Here is a 6,994-nt window from a genome sequence, read left to right on the forward strand (position 1 = left end):
AAAGGGATATGGTGTGTTGGTTGAAGAAAGGATTGTATGGATTGAAGCAAGCACCAAGAGCATGGTATACTAGATTATATAAGTATTTGTTGAAGCTAGGATTTAACAAAGATATTGTTGATAGTAATTTGTATTTCAAGATTGATCATGATAACCTTCTAATTGTTAAAGTTTTGTTGATGACATTATTTTTGGAGGGAATGATAGTTTATGCAAAGAGTTTACAAATGAAATGAAAAATGAATTTGAGATTCTATGATTGGAGAGATGAAATTATTTCAGGGATTGCAAATCACACAGACATAAAAATGGATCTTTATATATCAGTCCAAGTATGTGAAAGAGTTGTTGAAAAAATAGTTTAGAGGATACAAATCCAGTTGGTACTCCTATGGTGATCGGATGTAAGTTGACTAAGGATGATGATTCCCCTAAAGAAAATCAGACCAGATACATATCTATGCTTGGTGGATTACTATATTTGATTCAGACTAAAATAGATATCATGAATGTGTTTATCTTGATGCTAGATTTCAAGTTGATCCTAAGGAATCTCATATGTAGTAGTTAAAAGAATATTTAGATATTGGAAAGGAAATGTTGATTTTGGTTTATGGTATCCTAAAAATCATGATTTTACTTTGAGTGCTTTTACTAATTTTGATTGGCTAGGAGATGTAGATGACTAAAAGGGTAATAGTGGTGGTACATTTTTCTTGGGACAAAGGTTTGTTTCTTGGTTGAGCAAAAAGAAGAATTTAATTTGTCTATCTACTATAGATGCAAAATATATTGTTGTTGCTAACAATTATACTCAGGTGGTATGGATGAAGTAGACGTTGAAAGATATTAGAGTAGTGAGTAGTGTATGATGAGCCTATTGCTATCTACTATGACAATTCAAGTGCATTTAACATTTCTAAGAATTTGGTGTTGCATTCAAAGACTAAGCATATATCAATCAAGTTTCACTTTTGAGAGACGAGGTAAATGAGAAGGAATTCAGATTGGAGTATGTTCCTACAAAGGAACAAATTGTATATATTTTCATAAAGCCTTTGCCTAAGGATACCTTAGAGTATCTCAGAGGGAAGTTAGGGGTGACTTCCCCTCCTGATCAGAACTATGTTGCATTGTTATGCATCACTCTGGTGAAATTTATAGTCATATCTTGTGATTCAGATTGATGAGTGGAGGTTGCTACTCAAGGGAAGTAGTTAGTAAGTTAGTTTTGTGAGTCAGTTTTGTGTTTTGATTGCAAATATGTGTCTTTTCCATTCATGTGAAAGGGGGAGAGAGTGATTTCAAGAGGAGAGAGTAATATGAGAGAGTTGTTAAATTATTTGTCATTGATGTCTTTTCACATCATATATTTCTATCAATGCCAAATGGGGTGATCGTAGGAGATTGTTGTAAGTATTCTACAAATATGTTCTTAAGAGATATCTGAGAGATGTGTTGTCATTGATGTCGACATATTTATCTGTCTATGACAGTGTTGCAATTAAGTTCAATGAATTATTTTATTTAGCATGTTGATGATTAGAGTCTACGAATTAAAGGGTTTTTAGAGGATTGTTCATAGATGATTCGATGCAATTGTCAGTGGTCTACATGAAGATTTTAGTGAGTTATGGTTATCTTGTTGGCAATATGTTGAAATTGCTTATGTGTTTTCATTGATGTCAACACTGTGCTCCAGTTGGATATGGTTCTTTACCGATTGGTTACTGCTATCCCAGTTGGTTCATGTATTGGTTGGACTTGGTTATCAATGATTATGATCCAGTATGATCAAATTGGTTGTTCAGTTTTGGATGGTCATTCAATATGGTTATATGCTTGTCACATTCAGTTGGTTCATGATTTGGTGCTCCAGAAGCTATCACTTATGTTTTGGATTATCAGTTGATATTCTTGGTACCAGTTGGTTGTATCGGTTGCCGGTATTCAATGATTTGGTTAAGTGATTTTGGTCTGGCTTATAGAAATGGTTCCTAACATGTTGAAGGTGTTCTTGATCATGTCCTAATTGTTTGGTGGCTTCGCATTGGTTGGCATGATGATTTGGTGGTCCTATTTGGATCTGGTTGCTTATTTTATGTTATTTCCACTGAGGGTTGTTGACACTTGACACTCTATTGGTTGGTTTCACTATGTTTTCATTGATGGCAACATGATTTTGGGTTTCATCTTTATATGGTGTACCAACAGGCACCTCACAGATTCTACACCAGCACCGGCATCGGTAGGACAAAAATATTTCTTTGGTCATCGACAATGCAGGCCAACATGGTATAGTAAAGGTTATCGGTATTGGAGGCCGACTTATCTTGGATCCAGCATCGATAACTTATTTTAATAATATATATTTTTTATATAGCTAACATGTAATCTGATATTGTGTATATCTTTGTAAGCTGACATAAGGCATAAATTTGTATAGGGTATATAGGGCAAATTGATTAGATCATTTTGATATGATAGCGATGTAATGTAATGGATATGTAAATGTAATATGATGTGAAATATATCAGAGAGACTATGTATGTGAGGAATTTATTGTAAGGGTTATTTCGATAAAGGGGTTTAGGGTTTCAATTGGAATAGACAGAGTTTAAACTAGAACTGTATTCTAGCATAGAAGATGCTATCTTAGCAGTTCACATTTCTCTAGATTGTTGTCTGGAATTTCATGTAGTTAGTGAGGCTCCTATTGTGATTGAGCAGTGTGCTCTAGGCTGTAAGCCTTCCTGTAAGTGTAGGCCCATTATATATTATAATATCTCTTCATATGGCCAGTGGATTGATATTGTGGGTCACAAATCCCACCATGGTTTTTCCCCATTGCGGTTTTCCATGTATAAATCTGTGTGCTATGATTCTCATTTATGTGTTTGGCTTATTGGTTTCTTTACTTCTTTCAATTCTGTTTATACCAGTATACCGGTTGGTGCATGAATGTTTTGTTAAGGCTAAAATCTACTATTTCGGTATAAAATTGATTCACCCCCCCTCTCAATGTTATTGGTTTCCAACAATTGGTGTTAGATCCTTGTGCCTCGAAGGAAGTTTAACAGCCTTAGGAAGACCCTGAAACCAAAATAATTGAATATGGCTTTGGAGAAGAATCTTGAGATGGCACTTGAAGATTATGATGCTGAAAGATTGAAGAACTTAAAGATACAAGATGAGTTGAATTTTGCTAAGGAATTCATTCTTGTCCTACAAGAGAGGCTATCATCTGTTCAAGCTAGGAGGAAGGAACTTTTGCAAAATCAAGATGATGAAGAGAAAAGTGCACTTAAGGAACAATGTCAGAAATTGAGTTAGGAGAACATGGTTATGAAGAATGAAATGAAATTTATAACTAGGAGGATGTCTAAGGAGATTGAGGATAGAGAAAAAAGGAAGAAAATATTTTTGTATTGCTGAAGAACAAGTTTGAAGAATGTGGTAGGTTGGTTCATGAAAATGATATGTTGAGAACTAATTTGGTATAGTCCCAAAGAAATGAGCAAGAGCTTGAGAGACAAATGATAATACTAAGAGAAGATTTAACTGTTGCAAGTGAGAACAAATAAAAATTCAAGATCAGCTCAGCATAGCTTGATGAGTTATTGAAGAGATAGAGGCAGATTGGAGATTCCAATAGACTTGGACTTGAGCAAGGATAGAGGTCTGGTACTGCTAATGAAGATCAAAACCATAAGGCATCGGTAAGACAATTCAATAATTATAAATTTAATGGTAGATTTTTGTTTGCAATAGATTTGGTCATATGGCTAGGCAATGTAGAAATAGAGAAAATCAGAACCCTAGTTCTGCTCCTGGTAAATGTTGTAAATGCAATAAAATTGGTCATAAGACAGAAGATTGCAGAATGAATGTAAAATGCTATGCTTGTCAAAAATTTGGACATATGGCTAATCAGTGCAGGTCAAGCAATTTCACTGGTTTTAGGAAAGCAATTCATAAGAACAATGTTACATGTTATGTATGCAATAAAATTGGACATATTGCTAAGTTTTGTATGTTATCACTATTTTGAGCTTGGGTGATTTTGTTCCATAGTTGGCTAAGGTCTGCAAAGTTGTGCTTAGCATTTCATGTTGCCTCTAAGTTTTTGGGTCAAAAAGGGTTTAGGGTTTTTGAAATTTAACCCTTCCTATATTCTGAAAGCCCTTGCGTTCAATTTTTGTGTTACCTTTTTCCACTTAACCGGAAGGGTAGGTCATTTGTGAAAGGGTCCCCCCTTTACGAATTGCCTTAGGCAGGTCTTTATTAAGTCTTTTATTTAGCACCCTTTTTCTAGCTTTTCATATCCTTGTCGAGCTCTATAAAGATCGTGTAAGTTCCAGTAGATCTAACAGTCCACGCGGTCTTGTGAAGGAAATATGCACGAGGTTTATCCTTTGCAAAGTAGCAAAAGCCTAGCGGGCCCCGAATTTTAAGTGAATCCTCCAATTAAAGACCGTTCATCTTAAGGAAGATCTTATGGTCGGTGTTGTTTCGCTCGACAAAGGTTTCTAATGTTTACCTTATGCGAAATGGCGAAAGGGTAGCAGGCATGTAGAAAGATTCCTTACAAGGTAATAAGGGTGCATCTTACGAAGATCGGACGACCCGCGTTGTTTCACTAGGAAAAAGAGCATGTGTTTTATCCTTCACGAAATAGCAAAAGGATAGGTGGGTCTGATAGGTAAGCAGTTTGTGGTATTAAAGGCCGATGAACTCGAAGTTGATCTAACGGTTCGCATTGATTTGCGAAGAAAAGCTGCCAGGGTTTTATGCTTCACGAAGTGGTGAAAAGGTAATGGGACTGACTTAAGGGTAGAATGGAGAGTAAAAAAGGTGCATCTTAGAATAGATCTGATGGTCCGCGTTGTTTCACTGGGAGAAGTAGCATGTAGTATACTCTTCGCAAAGCAGTGAAATGAGCTGGCGGTTACATGATAGATGATGTGGCGGAACAGCTGGATATCCAACTAGGGAAAATGATGATCTGTCAGTATGATACGCAGCTCCAAGTAGATCATGGATTGCCCACCTTGATTGAGCGGTGATGGTGATGAAATCCATGGCCAAAATAAAACACGTGGTCGTTAAAATGTGGAGTCCGATAGAGTTCTTGAACGAATTGGCGGCTTACACATTAGAGTTATCTGCTAGAAATAAAAAGGGTACATGGACTCCATGTAGAGGGCCCACTTTGAAGGTTAAAGGGTGTTAAAGGTCGTGCATCTCAAAGGTGATCCAATGACGAGCGTTGTTTTGCAGCCCGAAGATGCAAGGTGATTAACCTTTGTGAAACAATGAAAACCACTAGCAGTGACAGTTGTGTGCAGTTAGTCATAAGGGACTAGCAGTCCCCGTGGGGAGTAAAGATCGAGTGGATGGTGGAAGATCTAATGACAGGCACTAATTCCCATGGAAGAGATGCGTAAGGTTTATGCTTTGTGAAATAGCGAAAGGAAGGTAGGGCCCGGTTTTAAGCAGCTTGACCCAGGTAAGGTAAAAGACGTACGGATTTCTTAGGATCCAAAGGACAACATTGCTTCGCAATGAACAAGTGCGAGGATTTTAACCTCTATGAAACAGTAAAAGGTGAAACACTTAGAAAATTTTATGATCTGTTGGAGCCATTTTTCAAATTCAATTGCGAATTCAATCCTGAGTTGATTGCCAAAGCATGCGGTTTTAATGCTTCAATTCAATGCTCGGCTACCGTATTAAGCTTCACATCAACTAAACATCAGTACCATTTCAAAGAGTTTTGCAGAGGAGCCAGTGCACAGAATGAATTTATTCAATCAATTAGTAAGTTTCTACATATTGCATGTTAATTACAGTCTGAATTGGTATCATTGCATGCTTGTTTTTCTCAAAAGTTTATCCAAATTTTAAATGAGAAACTACAATTTTGGGGTGGCACCAAGAAGGGATTCATAGGGAAAGTTAATTACCAGGACAGAGCTATCTGTGATGATTTTTTAGAACAATTAACCATGTCCACAAATTCCATAGCCAAAATTAAAGAATTGGTACCCAAAGCCACCCGTCTAAGAATTGGAGACGGTTTGTATGACAAAGGCAACTAGTTGAGGGATCCATAGATAGGGATATTAGGTCTAGGACTAGGTGGGTTTTTGTCAAAGATATGCCTCTACTCCGATGAACAGTATATGGGAATTAGACATGGGAAATCTCATAGTCCTTGGAGTTTTCATGGATGTAGACTTGTTAACCCAGATTGCACACAATTATGAACCTGTGGCTAAGTATATTAGGAGTTTGAATGGAAGAGCCTTAATTGAAATCAATGATGATGAATTTAGGAAGGTTTTTAAGCTGAGTGAGGTATCAAATTACTTAGAGCCTATTAATTTTGAAACATTGGCCCAAGTCTACAATGTGTAGAGAGATCACCTCAGGAGTGTTCCTTTGAAAGAGTTTTTTGTCAAAATAGGAGGGCTAACTATTGTAGGCCCTAGTACCATGGAACCCTTCTCTCTGAATTTGTTTACCCTGAGGGCTAAAGGGATGTATTGGTCACTATGTTAGATTTTTGGGGAAGATGTTGAAACCACTATGCCAGCCCATTATATGCTAATGATAGCACAAATTTTGAACCCCTCTCTAGCAGTAACATTTGATTATGCACCTTATCTCACTGATGCAATCCATGCAGGACTGATAGGGCTAAAAATGGGTAAGGTAGACAAACCTTTTGGATGGTACTCCCTTCTCATACATATGTTTTTATTTAAAGGTGTTGATTACTTTGCTAGTGAAATGGATCTAGTTAAGGAAAAGGATGGTGAAGAGATGCTTGTACAATTGTGGAGCACCATTTTGTCCTAGGATAGAGAGGATTCCAGCTACCTAAAGTTTGACAGATGCTTTGCACCTAAGATTAGGATTCTCTTATGCTCAGAGAACCCTAAGATCCCCAAAGCTCTTTTAGAATTCCTTAGGCCTAAGGAATTTAATG

Source organism: Cryptomeria japonica, chromosome 7 (genome assembly GCF_030272615.1).
Source record: "Cryptomeria japonica chromosome 7, Sugi_1.0, whole genome shotgun sequence".
Taxonomy (NCBI): Eukaryota; Viridiplantae; Streptophyta; class Pinopsida; order Cupressales; family Cupressaceae; genus Cryptomeria; species Cryptomeria japonica.